The sequence below is a fragment of the Chiloscyllium punctatum genome, chromosome 36 (genome assembly GCF_047496795.1).
Source record: "Chiloscyllium punctatum isolate Juve2018m chromosome 36, sChiPun1.3, whole genome shotgun sequence".
Lineage (NCBI taxonomy): Eukaryota > Metazoa > Chordata > Chondrichthyes > Orectolobiformes > Hemiscylliidae > Chiloscyllium > Chiloscyllium punctatum.
In genome coordinates this window covers 43,450,525-43,470,978 of record NC_092774.1, presented here as the reverse complement: position 1 = coordinate 43,470,978, position 20,454 = coordinate 43,450,525, and the positions used below count along the sequence as shown (strand labels likewise).

The 20,454-nt window shown below is 40.6% G+C and overlaps 1 long non-coding RNA gene across 2 annotated transcripts; it reads right to left on the bottom strand.

Moving 5' to 3' along the window:
* Positions 1 to 3,949: 3,949 nt before the first annotated feature.
* On the bottom strand, positions 3,950 to 20,454 carry LOC140460453 (uncharacterized). 2 transcript variants are annotated; one of them, XR_011954105.1, is made up of 3 exons: positions 20,428 to 20,454; positions 8,112 to 8,278; positions 3,950 to 4,209 (listed from the first exon to the last, which is right to left on the bottom strand). It is a non-coding gene; the product is annotated as an uncharacterized lncRNA (long non-coding RNA). The 2 variants fall into 2 exon arrangements; XR_011954104.1 differs by lacking the exon at positions 20,428 to 20,454 and adding an exon at positions 11,181 to 11,507.

The window sequence follows — 20,454 nt, the reverse complement described above, 5'->3', positions numbered from 1 at the left end:
GGGGATGGTCAAGGAGGAGAGGGTGGAGTGGATAGGTGGAAAAGAAGATAGGCAGGTAGGACAAGTCCGGACAAGTTATGGGAACAGTTACTGAGCTGGAAATTTAGAACTAAGGTGAGGTGGGGGAAGGGGAAATGAGGAAACTGTTGAAGTCCACATTGATGCCCTGGGGTTGAAGTGTTCCAAGCCGGAAGATGAGACGTTCTTCCTCCAGGCTGGTGGTGAGGGAGCGGCGGTGAAGGAGGTCCAGGACCTCCATGTGCTCGGCAGAGTCGGAGGGGGAGTTGAAATGTTGGGCCATAGGGTGGTGTAGTTGATTGGTGCGGGTGTCCCGGAGATGTTCCCTAAAGCACTCTGCTAGGAGGCGCCCAGTCTCCCCAATGGAGAGGAGACCGCATTTGGAGCAATGGATACAATAAATCAGACCAGACCAGACCAGTTATGAGCGTACTGCTGATTTGGAAGTTTGCAACAGTGTTAAGGTGGGGGAGGGGAAATGAGGAAACTGGTAAAATCCACATTCATGCCGTGTGGTTGTAGGGTCCCAAGACAGAAGATGAGGCGTTCTTCCTCCATGCGTCGGGTGGTTAAGGAGTGGCGATGGACGAGGCGCAGGTCCTGAATGTCCTTGATGGAGTGGGAGGGGGAGTTGATGTGTTCAGCCGTGGGGCGGTGGTGTTGGTTGCTTTCGGTGTCCTGGAGATGTTATCTGAAGTGCTCTGCAAGTCGGCCTCCTGTCTTTACAATGTCGCCGAGACAAAATCGTGAGCAAGGACAGAGTAAACAACATGTGTAGAAATGCAGGTAAAACTCTTATGGATGTGGAAGGCTCCTTTGGAGCGTTGGATGGAGGTGAGGTGGTAGGTGTGGGTGCAAGTTTTGAAATTCCTGCGTTGGCACGGGAAGGTGCTGGGAGAGGAAGGTGCGTTGAAGGGGGCATGGAATTGACAAGGGAGTTACAGAGGGAACAGTCTTTCTGGAAAGTGGATGGGGTGGGGAGGAATATTTATCTCTGTTGGTGGGGTTCATTTGTTCGTGATGGAAATGCAGGCGAATGATGAGATGTGTATAGAGATTGGTGGGGTTGAACGTGAGGACCGGGGAGTATCTGTCTTTGTTGCATTTGGGGGGTGGGGTAGTCGGGAGGTCCGAGAAATGGATAAGATGCGTTGGAGGGCATCCTCAACCACATGGAAGGGAAAGTTGTTGTCTTCAAAAACGGAGGCCTTCTGGTTTGTTCTGTGGTGGAACTGGTTCTCCTGGGAGCAGATGCAGCAGAGGCGGAGCAAGTGGGAATAAGTGTTAGGGATTTTACAGCAGGCAAAGTGGGAGGTGGTTTAGTCCAGGGAGCAGTGGGAGTCGATAGGTTTGTAGTTGATGTCAGTGTTGAGTCAGTCACCGTGACTGGAGATGCAAATGTCCTGCAAGTGGGGTGGGGCGTCTGTGATGATGCAGGTGAAATTCAGGTCAGGGTGAAATGTGTCAGTGGAGTTGACAAACTGGTCAACCTCGTCGTGGGAGCTCGAGGTGGTGCTGATACACTCATCAATGTAGCGGAGGAAAAGTTGGCAAATGGAACCAGTGAAACTGTAGAACATAACCGACAAACAGACAAGCATTGCTGTGGCCCATGCGGGTGCCCCTTTGTCTGGACAAAGTTGGAGGATTCAAAGAGGAAATTATTCATGGTGAGAGTCAGTTCAGCCAAATCAATGAGAGTGTTCGTGGAAGGCAACTAGTGGAGATACCTGTACAGGAAGAAACTGAGGGCTTGGAGGCCTTCATCATGGCAGATGGAGTTCTATTGTCCCTATGGACGACCATGGTGAAAATGAGGCTTCGGGGACCAGGGAAGTGAAAGTCGTGGAAGAGTTGGAGGGCATGGATGGTGTCCGAATGTATGTGGGGTGTTCCTGGACCGGAGGAACAGGACAGTAAGTAGGTATGTGGAGATGAGTTCAGTTGGACAGGAGCAAACTGAGATGATCGGGCAGCCAGGGTAGTCAGGTTTATGGATCTTGGGTAGTAATTTCCAGTGCCAAGGTATCAAGATCTGCTGATTAGTATTCAATAATTGATTCATTCATTACTGAATAGCGCTTTTGAGTCATTACAGAGAGATGTAATTCTGACTGTCTTTCAGGAAGAATTTAGAACTGAAAACTAGATTCCATTGATGACTCATATCTGTGGCAGTAATTCAATGACGTTTTATCCCTCATCTTTGTTGCATGATAATTATCAAACCTCGTTGCTCTACTCTGCATACATGCAAGGACATACATTGCAAGGGATCAAACAGTGCCTGCCAATACTCCTTCAATTCAGTTAACATTCTGACATACTCTGCAGTCGCCTATGTAACAGAGATTGTAGCAGATAAAAACGTCTGATCTCGCAAGGAGAGTTTGTAGATGGGCAATAAGGTTTGAGAGTGTCAATGCTTCCTCCTTAACAGGACTGAGTTTCAATTCAATCTGACGATTGTTACGGCCAGCAAACTGAAAGTAAATGAATAAAGCTCTGCACAGCGGTTGCTAAATTAAAAACTGATTTTATTTGCAAAAGGAAAATCATTAATGAGGCGAAAATCTGTGAAAACTGACATAATCAGTGGAACGAACTGAATAACATTACATTTTGAAAACATGTTAGATTGAAGGTCAGGATTTCAACAACATAGAAATGATTGGCAATATGGATTAGATAATAGCAAGTACATTTCACACCACTGCCTTGACAGAATAGGAAGGCAATAACTAAATTATATTACAACAGTGGAAAGGCAATAACTAAATTATATTACAACAGTGATATCTATTGTTGGCAGCATTACATTTCTTCAGTTTGCATAAATGAGTGCAAGTTCTGACACTTCATTTATTTTGAAAATCATAAGAATTGCAGGCTTGTCAATAAAAGTAACTCAAAGGCTTGAAAACACATGTGGGAATAGAGTGAAGGTACTGAGAAAGCAAAAGAGCTTACAAGGCTTTGAATGGCTCATTAATTTCAAGAATGAATCTCTGATCCACTCAAAACAAAATGTATTCTCTTACATTTAATCACTTCAATTGCAACTTGGAAGGTTTGCAGCAAAATAAACAGCACAGAAATCAGCTAATTTTTAACTGTGATGTTACACAGTATCTGGTGCCAGTTAGACTTCTTTTGTTTTTGTTCGTACAGAGAGACAATGAATCATTTGAACTCTGTTTGAAAATAGCCCTTCATGAAATTGCTTTAGTGCACCTATTGTCTCATAACAACAATGTTTCTGGGAATTCGTAACCATTGTTTGAAATAGGCAATTATATTGGAACACATTTCCACATATGTGGTATTACGAATAGTAATGGCAGTGTACAGCGTCCATTGATTTTCTACGAGACTGTGAAATCCTGCGACTTTTTCAAGGTCTAATCAAATTGTATGCTACACTCAAGAATTTTTACTAAGTGTTCTCTGGGCTCTGTATCTCGAAATATCCTGAAGATATTCTCAATCGTTCCAGCTCAATGCTCAAACTCAGCATTGATAGCCTTATCACTTCGCAAATAAAAATGCTGAACAGAGGAAATCTCGGCTCTCACTGTCAGATAATTAATGACAACAGTGCGGAGAAAAATACTCATACTTGTAGATGCGTTTCCAATTCTTGGAAAATACATTTTCTATGTCTTCTCTCGTAATGACTCGACATTCTGTCAAATTAATAGGCTTTTATCTATCTCATGCTTTTGGGTAAGAATTCTATACATGATCGCGTGCCTGTTTGGAAGGTTTCTCTGGTTACCTTTCTCAAAGATGTATTGAACACATCTCTAGCAGGTGAGTAACATAGGATACACTTCATTTTTTTCAAATGTTGCCGACAATTGGCAACTTTCAACGATTCGTCTTCAGCTTATTTAAATGGGGAAGAGTGATTTTTTCAGCTTGTGGCAGTTTCATTAAATTTCTTTAACACCAACACTTCAAAAAGAAAGGGTGAAGATAAACGTTATGGACCAACAATATGCAAATAGTTCTCATTCCTGAGTTGAGATCACATTAAAATACACGTTGAAGTGATAGCGTGGAAGGGCCATTATGATTGAGAGCAAAAATCAATTCAATGCCATTTCAAATCAGCATCTGATGGAGCTTCATACACAAGCTTTCAATGAAGTCAGAAGTAATTGTTTTCATCAGTGATGGTCAGTTCACCTGCAGAGAGCAAAAGTCCAATAATTACGAGAAGAAAATCTATAAAAACGTTTAATATTCTGAAGCAGACACAAGAGGCAAATCGCAGACTATCATTATGAAATAGAGTGGTTTGTTTTGTGATCTGGAAAGGATTGACAAAACTCCATGAGCAGGTAACCTCAACTCTGGTTAGACGTTTCTTCAAGTATGCAACGTACTAAGAGAAATTTGGACTTGGAAGAAAAATAAATGAAGCATAGATTCATGTTTTGTAGAGGAGATTAAGTTCAGTAGCATAGCGAATACGAGGAAATAAAGGCAGATCACGGCCCGCGTGGGAAAATGTAAGAAAAAAGCAAGTTACGACGGATGCTGGAATCTGAAACCAAAAAAGAGAAAATGCTGGAAAATCCCGGCAAGTCTGGCAGCATCTGTAAGGAGAGAAAAGAGCTGATGTTTCGAGTATAACTGACCCCTTCTCAAAGCAAAAAAAAAGGGAGTAATAGAGAGGTATTTATACTATTTACACTGTCATTATCACCTATTTGTTGCTACCTTTTCTTCTGGATGCAATCAGGTCCCGGACCTTCCCGTGGCTTGCCATTTCAATACACAATCCTGCTCCCATGCCCACAAGTCTGTCCTTGGCCTGCTGCAATGTTCCAGTGAAGCTCAACACAAACTGGAGGAACAACAGCTCATCTTCCAACTCGGCATGTTACAGCCTGCCGGTCTCAACATTGAATTCAACAACATTCAACATCTCGACCCCTCTGTTTTCATTTTGCTCCATAATTTCATTTCATTTATTTTATTTCTTTTTTTCTATTTTTTCACTGTTCTGTACCTATTATTGCTTGATTGTCTCTCTTTCTCTCGCTCCCCACTCTCTCATCATCTTTTTCCTCTCCTCTTCCCCCTTTGCTACCCTTCCGCCCTGTTTTCCATTTTGCCTCTGCTTCTCTGATTCCCCCCCACGCCCCCTCCCCACCGCCTCCCCACCCCATCCCTCACATATTTTGCCACATACTTCTGGCTTCAGCCTTGGTCATTCACAGCTCCTAATCTCCCTATAATCTCTCTCTGTACTGTCATTATCACCTCTTTATTGCTACCTTTGCTTCTGGAGCCACGACTCACCTTCTCTCAGAATAGTATAAATACCTCCCTATTTCTCCCTTTTTTTTAGCTTTGACAAAGGGTCATTTAGACCCGAAACGTCTGCTCTTTTCTCTCCTTACAGATGCTGCCAAATTTGCTGATATTTTCCAGCATTTTCTCTCTTTTGGGCAAATGTAAGGTTGTTTACAGTTGGCGAAGACAGTTCAAATTTTATTACAAAACATCAGCAAATTCTGAGTTCCTGTTTATAAATTAATTGAATTGATTTTCACTCGACGCCATCATCCTGCTTGCAATTTAGAATGGCCTCACTGAAAACCGAGCTTGCAGTTGACAAAGCGATCGCTAGTGCAGTAATGCTGGGGCAATTTTGTGTTTCAGAGGCCAGTTAAGGACAAAATGTAAAAGTGCACTATGCAGCATATATCGGCAAACTGCTGAGAATCAAGTTCCTAAAGATAGAGTGGGAAATTCCAGTATTCAATGCTCTAGCAAAGCTGAAAGAATGAACTGACGACACCATATGTCTGTCTGTATTATTTAAGCATAACAGATTAAAACATAAAATTATAATAAGGCCGTTGACTACTCCTTGAAAATCCCAAAACAAAATCTATGAATCTTCTTCACTATTTCAATCGGGTGCCCCGTGAAATGAGGCTTTCACCTGTTTACAAAGCAACCAATTGTCATGCAGGATTTTTTTTCTCTCAGACAAAGCATTTTCATTAATCAAAAAGCTAAAGTTCTGTGGATACTGGAAATCAAATACAAATTTTGAAATTAATGGAAAACCTCCGGCAGCATCTGTACAGTGAAACCAGATTTAATGCTGCAGGTCAGTGAACTTTCTTCAGAGCTTCTGTCTTTCACTAATAGATTACAAATTAATAATTCAAGGCTATGTGTGGGACACAATGAGCGGGACATCCTGTTATAGTTACACCGAATTCTTAACTTTGTGTTTGGGTGCAGAGGGCACATGGCAAGAAGGATATATTGGTAGTAGATTCTGCATGATGCAGAGTCACTCAAACGATGCCGTGCCTTCAAACATCAAATGTATTTTGGATGGTTGCAGTGATCATGGTGAATTTCTATTAAGGTGGATTATACAAGGTGGTTGACATTAGTTCTGAGCGAAATGCAGTGAAACAGAATAACTCTTGAGATCCATCAAACCTATGTATTGAACTGGTAACTCAATCATCATTATCTAATGGTGATATTGATGATGATTGTCACAGAGTACAGAAGTATGTTTGGTAGCAGTATTAATTAGTGCCAACATAATAGGGAGTGATGTGATGAACCAATTCCTCTTAAAAAATATGCTGGAGATGTTAGAGTTGCCCACTCAAAATTGTGTGGATGTCCAGTGCCGTTTTTTTAAGAAGACATTCTGGACCCTTGCCTTTATCAGTGCGTATTTTAGAGATGTGAGATCAGGGCGGTTATGTTGGAGTTTTACAAAACTTTGGTGAGTCCACAGCTGGATTACTGTGTGTAGTTCTGTTTACAGCACGACACCAAGGAATTTTGTTTTAAGTGGAGGGAGTTTGTAGAAGATTAAGCAGCGCTGGAGAGCTCTAAATATTAACAGATGCTTTGTTCATCCTGGTTGTTTTCTTTACAACAGAGAAAACAGATGGGGGAACGTGATTTAGATGTACATGACTACAAATGGCCAGGGTAGATGGGAAACTATTGTTTCCTTTAATTAGGTGTTCAGTAAGGAAGTAACATAATGGAAAATGATGGGTCGGTGTATCAGAATGAATTTTATGAAGTATTTGTTCAGCCAGACGGTACTGGGCATCTGCAAGGCAATGCCTCGGAGGGTAGTAGAAGTGAGAAAAAGAACTTTTTAATATTTAAATGTTTACGTGGATGACCACTTCAAGAATTCTAACATACAACTCAAATGCTGGAATGTGCGAGTAGAATAGTTAGATCGGCACAACTCTGCAGAAATTGCGTTTGTGCGTTCTGTGACTGTATTAACCCACCACCAAGTCAAACAATCTTTCTGCATGATGTCGAGGATTTGGTATTGGACTGGGGTGGATAAAGCTAAAAATCACACTTCACAGGAGCAGTGCTCTGAAAACTCGCGGTTCCAAATGCAAATGGTGGGCTAGAATCTGGTTTTATAAGATATATTTTTAAAAAATATTTCTGCAACTATCCTGTAAAGATCTGGAAGAATCCTGCATGTTACAAATAAAGTCGCCTCTCATGCTTTTCCTATAAATTAACTTGGATCTGTCACTAGTTAATCTGATTCATTAATTAATCTGAACTAAACTAATCTAAACTAAACTAATTAGTTAATCTGATTCATTAACTAATATTTTCCTCATTCGTTCATGGAGATGCAGAATTATTTGAAACAATTTGTGCTGAACTTCTTTCGATGTATTTTTTTACCTTTATACTCTCGGGTCTCAATATATTTCACCGTGTCTAGCTTATTACCACCAAGTATGAACTGCCTTTTTTTCAAAAAAAAACGTTTTCTACCCTTTTATGAGCAGACACTACGAGTGAAGCATTATTTCAATGACTGACATATTTTGGTTCCTAAATCCCGGATTTTTTTTTAAAATGTGTGCTTGCATTCCTCTATGCAATCATCCCATGAGGACGTTTATTCAAGACGGCAGTTAATCACTCAAGATCAATTTGAAGAGAATTAATGATTTTTTTGAGTAATAGCTCTGCGTTATTATGTGCAGATTAGCATGATTTCATCTATGAAAGCCGAATGTAACACAGCTATTAAAATGTGTTATTACCTTAAGCACAGTTACAAATGTGCTGTACAGCGTACTGAGAATAAACAGGACGACAAACGTCATAATGGATAATGAACTGTTGGCATCTCCATCGAAATGTTCTTGTTCATTTTCTTCGATGTCATAGTCTACCGGGTCCTCTTTTATTTCAGGAATACCTGCAATTACTGGAGAAATGTTTTTGAAAAATTAGTCACGGCGACAAAAAATAACCCAGGTAAATTTTCTCTAATATCAAGGCACTGGCAATTGTGTGATATTTAATACATTCTTTGTCAGACTGAGTAAACTTCAGTAAAGAAATTAATGTTCTATCATGGAACTTCCATGACAGAGTAGACTGTATAGTTGTGAGAACAGGCAATAGAGGGCAGAGAAGAGTAAACATGACTTTCTCAGAGGGATGTCATGTCTAACAAATTTGTTGGAAATTTTTGAAAATGCAATAAAATGTTTGGACAACAGGAGATCAGATGATGTAGTTTATATATGGATTGCATCAAAGCTTTTGAAAGACCTCTTTCTGCACATTATTAGAGACAGTTAAAGCACATGGACCTGAGCAAAAACGTTCACGCCAGATCAGAAACTGGCACTGTAATAGAACCCAAAGACAATGATAGAAGACTGTTTGGATCACTGGAGCCTTGTGTGAAACGGTACACCACTCCGAGCAGTTTAAGGACCCTTAATGTTCGTTAGATACACAAAAAATTCAGATAAAAATGTGGGGGGAGGAGGAATATGAAGCAAACTTGCAGAAGATACCACATTTGGAAGAGTAGTAAATAGTGAAAATCCTATTGGGTGATTGGAGACCTAAGACAGGTGATAATAAACGCTGATAAGTGCGAGATAATATGCTTTGGAAGAAGAAACAAGGTGAAGTAGTGTTAGGGCACACTTGTTTTCATCTGTTGTGCCATAGAGCATAAAGAAGTAATTTTGGACTTGTACGAAGCTTCAGTCAGGCCAGGTTTGGAGTACGATGTCCAGTTCTGATCTTGTCATGGCAGGAAGGATGTGATAGGATCAGAGGGGAGAGAGGGACGGTTCACCAGGATATTGCCTGGGACGGAGAAAATGAGCTATGCTATGACCCTAGATAGGTTTGGATCATTTTCTTCAAAACAGAGTAGACAGAAGGGGTAATGATTTACGTGTATACGATTACGAGAGGTATGGAAAGTTTTAATAGAGAACACCTGCTCCCCTTGGTTGAGGAGTCAATCACGACAGGGGCATGAGGTTCAGAGTGTCATTCAACACGTCAAGAGAATTTGGAATGCACAGATTGGCGAGGTAACATAGAACATTGAACATCGAACATAGAACGTTAAAGCGCAGTGCAGACCCTTCGGGCTTCAATGCTTTACCGACCTGCGAAAATGCTCTGATGCCCTTCAAACCTACACCATTCCATTATTATCTCTACGTATTCCCATGACCCATTTAAATGCTCTTAACTTGGGCGAGTCTACTACTGCAGGCAGTCTATTTCACGCCTCTAGCAATCTCTGAGTGAAGAAACTACCCCGAATATCTGTTCTAAATCTAACAGCCCTCGGTATAAGCTCAGTCCCCTCATGTTAGCTATCACCATCCGAGGAAAAAGGCTCTCACTGCTGTCTAACCATGTTATGATCTGATATATTTTGATTAAGACACCTCTCAACTTTCTTCTCTCCCACGGAAACAGCCTCAGTTCCCTCAGCCTTTCTTCAAAAGACCTTATTTCTATGCCAGGCAACATCCTAGTAAATGTCCTCTGAACCCTTTCCAAAGCATCAACGTCCTTCTGATAGTGTGGTGACCAGAACTGCATGCAATATTCCAGGTGCGGCCTTACCAGTATCTTGGACAACTGAAGCATGATCTTGTGACTATGAAACTCAATTCCCCTACCAATAAACGCGAATACACCATATGCCTTCTTAACAACCCTATCAAACTGGGTGGCATTTTTCAGGGATTTATGCACCTGGACACCGAGATCGGTCTGTTCATCTCCACTGCCAAACATTTTACCTCAAACCCAGTACACTGCGTACCCGTTACTTCTTTGAAGTGAACCACCTCACACTTTTTCCACATTAATGTCCATTTCCCACTTCTCAGCCCAGCTCTGCATCTTAACTGTGTCCCTCTGTAGCCCACAGCATCCTTTGGCACTAACCACAACTCTGCCTACCTTAGTGTCATCCACAAATTTACTAACTCATCCTTTAACGCCCACATCCAGATCATTTATAAAAATGACAAACAGCAGTGCCCCCAGACCAGACCCTTGCAGCATGCCACTGATAACCAAGAACCAGGATGAACATTTCCCATCGAACACCATCCTCTATTTTCTTTAAGCTAGCCGATTTCTGATCCAAACCGTTAAATCACCTTCAATCCCGAAACTCCATAGTTTGTACAGTAGACTACCACGTGGAATCCCATCAAACGCCTTACTGAAGTCCAAATACGTCATATCAACCTCTTGACCTTCATCCACCTTCTTTTTCACCTTCTCGAAGAACTCAATAAGGTGAGTGAGACACGACCCACACTTCGCAAAAACGTGTTGACTATCCCTAATCAAATCATTCCTTTCCAGATAATCATAAAGCTCTTATAACCCACTGTAAGGCTCACTGGCCTATAATTATCTGGGTTGTCCCGACTCTCCTTCTTAAACAAGGGAACAACATTTGTTATCATCCAGTTTTCTGGCACTACTCTTGTCAGGAATGGTGACATAATGATCGAAGCAATGGGCTCTGCAACCTGTTCACTGGCTTCACCGAGCATTCAAGGATAAACCCCACCTGGCCAAGGGGTCTTAACTATTTTCAGATCTTCCAAAATTTCGAAAACCTCCACTTTGTCAAGGGTAATCCCATCAATTCTTATAGTCTGCATCTCTGCCTTCTCACAAACATTTCCCTTTTCCAAAGTGAAAACTGACGAAAAGTATTCATTAAGCACTTCAGTTATGTCCTCAGATTCCACACACAACTTTCCAAAGCTATCTTTGATTGGCCTAATCTTACTCCAGTCATTCTTGCATTCCTGATATACCTGTAGAAGGTCTTCAAGTTTCCCTTGTTCCTAACTGTCAACAACTTCTCACGTTGGCTGGAAACCTTGCAAAGTTTAAAGAAATGGAAATATACTTCAAATATCACAATATTCAAGGATATGGGACAAGTGCAGGAAATTGCAATTAGTGCACGTTTAGTTCACGTTGGAGCAGAAACGATTGAGCAAAGAGTCTTTTCTGTGCTGTTATGATTCTGTGCATCTATGGATCTGTAAAGTGTATTAATATCCCATACAATTGCGCTTTTCACGTTCGGAGAAAAAAGTGAGGATGACAACAGCATCTGGTGACCACCAACTAATATCTTGCCTTTTGATACCAACAACAATTAAAGAAAATCCATCTAAAATAATTACACTTGACATCACTCAGTGCAGAACATTCGTAGGCATTAACTGGAATCAGATGCTAAATAGGTATTAAAGATTACATGAAATAGGCAACGATTGGGAATGGGTAAGAGAACGCCAGTTCTCATATAAAGATTTAACCAGTGGCCTGTTCAGTACAGATCACTATATATGTTTTCTCAATTCCGAAATGTATTCTGTGACTTGACAATTGTAGAAAAGTACTGATTCTCTTCCTCTTGCAATTTCAGGCCAGCATTTCAACTTTGTTTCCTCGTAAAAAAACCAATCAATTATTTGACCACCTTTTTTTCCTGTTTTATATCATGGCTCAATTTCTGTAATTAATGCACATTTCTCCAACTGACTGATACCTTGATCCAAAATGATTCATTCTAAGTTCAAAACAGCTCCCACTAATAAAGTTCCATTGACAGGTTTGCAGAGATCAATTTAGCGATCACGTTATGAATGAAATTGCACAGAACTATAGAACCATACAGCATTACCTGAAGGACACACCACCCCAGTTTCACATCCAAACTGCTTCCAAATAACTTGAGGATTTCTGTCTCAACCATCAAACCAGGAAGCAAATCCCAGACAGCCCTCAACATCGGATGGAAATGCTTTTCTCTCCCTTACTTCCCATGTCGTCCTAAAAGGTACCCTCTGGTTAAACGATGATCAGTTAGTTTGATCTAATTACAGAATGTGACTGTAAAACAAATTACTTTTCTTGTCTAAAATACATTAATGAATTTCCCCGCAATAATACCATGACGTCGCTGCCCATACTATATAAACCCCTCATTATTTTGTATTGTTCAATGTAGTTAGAACTCTGCCGCCTGTCTTGGGAGGAAAACAACAATGGTACATCCATTTAAAATTTCTCACAACACTCTTGTATAACATGGTGTCCTCTATCCTGAACAATTTTGCCTTTCCACGAACGTGGTGACTTGGACTCGACACAAAACTGCTGCATTTGCTTCAATACACAAATCACAGAGTTCGAGCATTGAATATATTTTGTGTTCAACATTCCATCAAAAGCAGGAAAACATCTCAATGGTTCACACATGCCTTTTTTTAAAAAATCACTTCAGCACCTGTACTTCAGCAATCATGGACCGGTGGACGTATGCTGTAAAGTTTCTGACATCCTCTTCACTTCATATATTCTCACTTACAGACTGAATTCAAATTATCATATTTCACCAGCAGAACTGAACCAGTCATATAGAGCTGCATTTGACAGCCATTATCATTAATGTAAATGACGCCACTGCCTCTGTATCATCAACGAAATCCAAATCAAAACTTTAACATTTAACTATAAATCATGAATGTACACCTCCAATTCCGAGCGATAAAACACTAAGTCGTGTCATACAACACTGGAGATGGTCAAAAACAAAGGAACACATTCTCCATTGTTAAACATTTTGCTTCCTGTCGGTGACACAATTTTGTAATCAAACTTGGCATTCTCTTGTATTTCATGGGCTTTATTTTTCTGTCAAGTCTTCTACGTTGGAACTTGGCGAGTGCCTCACTATATCCATTTAGACATTACCGAAATGCTATCCCTAAGAGTCCCCTTGATGCTATTGCACCAAAAGAAATCGCTCAACTTCAAAACACACGATGTTCACTCCACAAATTCATTCTGACTTTCCATGATTAGTCCATCTCTTTCTTAGTACCATTCCACCTAAACCTCTCAAAATTGGTTATCGTAAATTGCGCTCCATGGAGTACAGACTAACTGGTCTTTAACTTTCTGGTCGACCATCAAGACATTTTCGAGGCTGGAATAGTTGTAGACTTACAATTATAATCGTCTGCTACCTCACATACATTTCGTGAGAACTGTCAAATGATCCTTTGAGCATCTATTATTACCTCACTGGGTTCCTTTTACCACGAAATATATATGCACTTTCCAGGAGGTTTGACTCTACAATACTTTCATTCTCATTATTATTTAAAGTAAAATTTTACTGGAATCCTTTTTTAATTACACTCTTTGCATTAATTCCCTCCTTAGTGAAGACAAAGAATTCTGTCAGAAACAGTTACAATGGCCACTCCTGTTCGCCCCAATGCTTTCATTATTCCCCTTCTTCCCTGAAATAGCTCAATGAAAGAATACTTAGGAATGCCTTAACTTTTCCATCATTTTATTCATTCTCTCGTTGATTTGCTACTGTCCTTTTTGCTTTAATTATCTTCGATTCTGTAGCTTGCTGCTGTTGAGATGACAGGAATATGAAAGCATGGAGCAGACCGTTCCACTCCTTGATACTGATTCACCATTCTAGATAGTATTGGATTGCCTACCTCGGGTAATGTTTCCATACATCCACATTGCCACTAATGTCGTTAACATCAAACACCAACGGTACACTGTCATGCACATGCTCGGTCAATCTCTCATTATTCGATTAGCTCAGACTATTAGTGCAGTCTCTTCAAAGTCATTTCATGGGACGGTCCGACAATCTCACAAATTTGTCATCTGGATGTCCATCACAATTCATTTGAAAGGAAATTGCATCCTAACTTAAGTGAAGGTAATAGATTTTGCACTATGTCTCGGTCCAATCTTAGCAATGCCACAAATTTGAAGCAATATGTGCATTCATGTTTAAATTTACGTGCGATTGAACTCCTTAAAACATAGTTGCTGTTCATTGCTTTCTAACAACTTTGATTTGATTGGAATTATTATTGACACATACCTAGGTGCAGTGCAGGCAGATCATATCAAACAAAGTATATAGGGTCCTCGGACAGAGCGAACATAAAACGTTACAGCTGCAGATAAGAGGAACACAGCGAGATCAACATGAAATATAATATTTGAGAGTTCCATTCAGGAATCTAATAGCAGCAGGGAAGAAGATATTCTTGAATATGTTTGCTCATGTGCACAAGCTTTTATGTCTTCTGTCTGAGAGAAGAGGCTGGAAGAAAACGTAGCAGCAGTGAAAGTAGTCTTTGATTCAATTAGTTGGTTTCCCAAGACAATGGAAAATCAACACCTCTTCTATGGCTGGAAGGCTGGGTTATGTTATGGACGGGGCTGTGTTCATGACTCTTGTAGTTTCTTGTGGTAATGGGAGAAGCTGTTGCCAAATCACACTATGATGTATGCACAGAGAAGGCTGTCTATGGTGCATTTGTGAAAATTGATAAGAGTGCTTGTTGACATATCAAATTTCCTTCAGCCTCCTGAGGAAGTAGAGATGCTCTTTTGTTCCCTTGAACATTGAGACGACATGGGTAGACCAGACAGGTTGTTGGTCGTAATCACTTCCAGAACCTTGACACTGTGGATGAACCCCATCTCAGCCCTATTCATGCAGGCAAGGGCATGCCATCGGCTTCACTTCCACAAGGCAATGCTCGACTCCTTCGTTTTATCGATTGCTGTTGTTACACCAACCCTCTTAGCATTCCATCTCTTTCTTGCATTTGTTAGATTTCAATAACTAATATAGTCAGACTCACAATTCCCTTTTAGCATTAACATTTCCCATTCTCCTGGCTTTTCAGAGATACTCCTCATTGAGGGCCGTTATGCCAAAGAGGAAAAAATTGTAATTAATCTACAAAATAATCCATCTGATCTCTGTCCATATCAGTTTGGATCCTCCTTGCTTTCTTATCACGAACCACGTAGTTAATTGCCACTGACAATGCTGGAAATCTTGCATGGTGTCCTCATAATCATTGATGCAGCTTAGGAATAACGAGTGCACAAATGTTGTTCCTTACACTACTTCACTTGTAACAATCGTCCAACAATAGAATGATAGTTTATGTATTCCATTTCGACTGACGCAATGTTTTCTTCAAATTAATGAAACCTTAATTAATGCCAATATAATGCCTGTCATCAAGAAATCTTGAATTCACACCAGTATAGTTGATGCAAAGAAATTACTGCTCATAATGTATTCAGGCAGTTGGACATTTCATCCAAAACAATCACGATCGCAGAATTCTCGTACTTTAATATACTGTTTCACAGAATGCATTCAAAGCTCACGTCTGGGGTTTTAGTCTCTCAATGCCATTTCGGTATGAACTGACCTGCTGTGTGCTCTCAGCAACAGCTGCAACTGGCATCGATCGCATCCCAAAAGCAAATCAGTTTAATTTACACATATGCAATTGATAACAAGACTTCAGTGGAGCTGGGTGAGTTGGTATCGAGTGACTGAGGAGAGAACAATGAAAATGACGAGTTACGATGGCAAGCAGATATTTTGGCACAATGGATATTTACTGCGAAATTGAGAAGTGGATAGAAGGCAGTTCGAAAACTTTATTTCAGTTCTGTCTATCCAAAACGTATGCTTCAAACAGCTGATATAGAATGGTGGCTTATGCGTTTCAACAACTAACCAACACGTAATGTCATGGAACCCTCAGTAAATGAGGTTTTTTTTAGCATGAACAGATACCACATAAAAAGCTTCACCGTTTGTATTGTCATCATGTTACGTAAGATTGTACATGTACAGATTCTATGTTAGCAGCAGCATCATTCTTCAATTCAAACGAAATTTCCGACATGGATAGATACCCCATTACATGACCTGAGGAATCTGCTGTAGTTACTGACATCCCCACCAGCACAGTATAACTGGACAGTATACATCACGGTATTTCTAATATACAACAAAACAGCCACTGAAGAACCAGATACCACAAAGAACACAGAACTTAGAAGATGAGAGTGCAGTACAGGCCCATCGATGTAGCACCGACCTGTGAAATCAATCTGAAGTATATCTAACCTACATTATTCAATTCTCGTCCATATGCCTAGCCAATGACAATTTAAGTGTCATTAGGTTGGCGAGTCTGCTATTCTTGCAGGCAGTGCGTTCAATCCCCTATTACTTTCTGAGTAAAGCAACTACCTCAGACATCTGTCCTATAACTATCGTCCCGCAATTTAAAGCTATGTCCTCTCGAGTGAGCCATTGTGATCCGAGGAAAAACGATCTCACTGTCCACCTTATCGAACTCTCTGATTATCTTGTATGTCTCAATTAAGTCACCTCCAACCTTCATCTCTCTCATGAAAACAGCCTCAAGTCAGTCAGACTTTGCTCATAAGGTCTTATTTCCATGCCGGGCAAAATCATAGTAAATATCGTTTGAATCCTTTCCAAAGCTTCCACATCCTTCCTATAATGCAGTGACTAGAACTGTATAAAATACTCCAAGTGCGGCCACACCAGAGTTTTGCACAGCTACAGCATGACCGTGTGACTCCGAAACTCAATCCCTCTAACAAATAAAGATAACACACTGTATGCCTTATAACAACACTATCAACCTGGGTGGCAACTTTCAAGCATCTATGTACATGGACACTGAGAGCTGTCTGTTCCTCTCCACAATCAAGAATCTTACTATAAGCCCAGTGCTCTTTATTCCTGCTATTCTTTCCAAAGTCAATCACGTCACACCTTTCCACATTAAACTCCATTTGTCGCATCTGAGCACAGCTCTATAGTTTATCTATGTCTCTCTGTAATCCACAGGATCCTTCGGCAACATCCACAAGTCTACCGACCTTAGTGTCAGCCACAAATTTACTAAGCCATCCTTCTATGCCGCATCTAAATTATTTATAAGAATGACATACAGCAGTGGATCCCAAAACTATCCTTGCAGTACACCACTAGTAACTGAACTCCACGAAGAATATTTCCCATCAAACACCACCTTCTTCGTTCAGCTAGCCAATTTTTGATCCAAACCGTGAAAGCACACTGAATCCCATGCCTCAGTATTTTGTACAATTGCCGACCACGGGGAAACTCATCAAAAGCAAAACTTGTTTCGAAATTTTACCACTCAGAGACAGCCTCATGTACGGATACACAGAACAGACAATTGAAAATGAACTCTCCAAGCACCAATCCAGCACGAACAGTTGTCACATCACGTTGAACAGATCTATCCACGCACAGATATGCCTTTCAACATGGAATTATGTCACATCGAAAAGCAAAGCAGAGTGTCACATGCGGAGATGCAATCTACTGAGAATAAGTATCTCATGTCATGAAACTGCGAAAACTACTGAATGTCAAAACATTTCATCACATTCATGAACAGCTGTTCAGACATGTATGTTTACCAAAGCAGGTTACCTGAGCGTGCTATCTTACACCTGATCAATGGTGTAGGCTTTCGTGGTCATGTATACATTTCAGAACCACAATCCTTTGCATTCCTCCCTCATAAACTAATCAGAACACTTAACCTCACGAAAAACATCGAATCAGAATAGCCAATGTGAAATTTGTGCCTTGCAGATTCGGAATGTTGCAAATGCTTTGCTAAACACTGTTTCCTCCCATGTTAAAATGTAGTTTATTGGGGGAAATGAGGCATCGTAGATGCAGTTGAAACCAGACACAAATCTACCAAACAACTCCCCAGATTGCTGCATTGGTTTCAGCTTACTGTGTGCGATATTTCAGCCATGACACTTTAAATTAAAAAAGGAAAAGAAATCTGTTGATCTTGTAAATCAGAAACTAAAGCAAAGATTGCTTGAAAGACTCACAACATACAGTCATAGAGTCATAGAGATGTACAGCACGGAATCAGACCCGTCGGTCCAACCCGTCCCTGCCAACCAGATATCCCAACCCAATCTCGTCCCACCTGCCAGCACTTGACACATATCTTCTAAATCCTTCCTATTTATATACCAATGCAACTGACAGCATCGGTGGAGAAAACTCAGAGTTAAGGTTTCGTTTCGAGTGACCCTTCCTCGTTGGTTTTAATGAAGGTCACTTGAACAAAATGATAATGCTTTCTCTCCGCAGATGCTGGGAGACCTACTGATACATGGAAAATGGTCTGTTTGGTGCACAGGTTGGAAATGACATAATGCTATCACACCAACGATAGGATCAGCTAATTGATAATGGATTTGCATCCGCATATAATACTTCAAATGGATGCTTTAATTGTCCAGGTGAATTCTGATTTCGCCTGCTAATAGTCAGGGTTAGTGTGGAGATTCGACATGGGTGACGTTCGAAGCAGCGATTTTTACACTGATGCAGGAATGACGCTGTAAGAGTGCAATTCGTCATAATGTATCAGAATTATAACCGTATTATAACTACAAATTAATGGGTGATAGATTTAAGATTGATGTCAGAGGCAAGTTCTTTACACAGGGAGTGGTAAGGGCCTGGAATTCACTACCTGCTAAGATCGTCAACTCATCCACATTAGGGAGATTTAAACAATCCTTAGATAAGCTCATGGATGATTTTGGGATAGTGTGTGGGGGGGGGTGGGGGGCGAGCTGAGAAAAGTCCATAGGTCGGTGCAACATCGACGGCCGAAAGGCCTGTTCTGTACTGTATTGTTCTAAGTTCTATGGAAGATATGGAAAGACTGGATAAGTGAATGTAACGGTATCCAAACACGAATTTGACTCACTGAATGTCATTTCGATAAGTGAGGAAGCCTTTTGCAAGGGAAGCATTAATAGACATGGTTGAAAAGTTCAGTAGTGATGGGTAAATGGGAAATTCTGCGAATTCATATGCCTGGTAATTAAGTTTTGTGCAAATGTAAGACGATAGAGAGTGAAAGATATATAGCGGACAACGAATGGGTGAAACAGTCAGTTTGAATCATATGATTTTGGTGAAAGCAGACAAACCAGAAATATGGCAGCCTTCTGTTGGGTTGATTGATGGGCTTAGATATTCCATTTATGTCGAATTTCTAGTCAGAAAAGAAAACAACTGTCACCACAGGAAATGGACAAAAGCTGAATGATGAAAATGAGTGACGAACCTGAGTTGCCGACAGAACAGAGGACAATGATTTTGGATTCTCCATTATTTGATGTTATGTCATGTCTTAGGATGTATTGGACATACACAGAGGAAAAATAGACGGTTGTGAGAGAGAATTATGTGATATCAGTGTCGAAGTGGAGTCTGAGCTTGCTCGCATTATATCTGTGATGGAATGCGTGCAGCCTGCTCTGGATGAGGGCTCAAGCATGGATCCTTGTGAAAATGCAACACAAATACGACAGACTATGACTGGACGTCACGACTGGACGTAGAGTACTTGGCAAGACTGGCTACATGAAGGTAAGGCCAATTTGGAGAACTGATTCGCACACTGAACAAGTTGACACCATGATATCTTCAATCATTTTATTTAACCACGTGATACCCCATGGGCTCTGCATGGTGGAGGGGTGCAGCCAAAAATGGTGAGGATAAGTGTGGTTTACTCAGAGTGAAGCCGAGTGGCTCTAAAGGTCTGCACGTGTAAACAAGCTGCAGTGCTGGTGTCTCACAAGTGGGTATCACACACATTTCAATCAAGGTCAAAATCATCTTTCTGGAAGTCCTATACATGCAAACCAAGAATAAGTAAGTCAAAGTATTTCCATTCTGCATTTATTACAATCATCGGAGCCACATACAGACTTAAACACGGTTTATTTTTTCCTGCAGTAGCGCGGTGGAACGTTTCAAGTGATCTTCAGAACGATCAGACTTACAAGACAAGGCTTTCCTTGCATTTCAGAGTCTAAGCTTAATTATCTTTTACCGACAGATGCAATTTGGAATAGTGGCTACTTTCTTTTTTTACAAAAGTGATCACTGATCTTAAATGTGACTGATGCGTGCAATGAATTGAAAATGCTTAAACGCTTACTTAAACAGTTATTACCAAAGTAACATTAAACTATCTATGGAGAACAGTTAGTCAATCACTGCAAGTTATGTGCAGGTTTTAACAACATCGCTTAGTACGACTGAAACATTGACTGCTGTCGGTTTACCATGAGATTTATTTGTACTTCTGATTA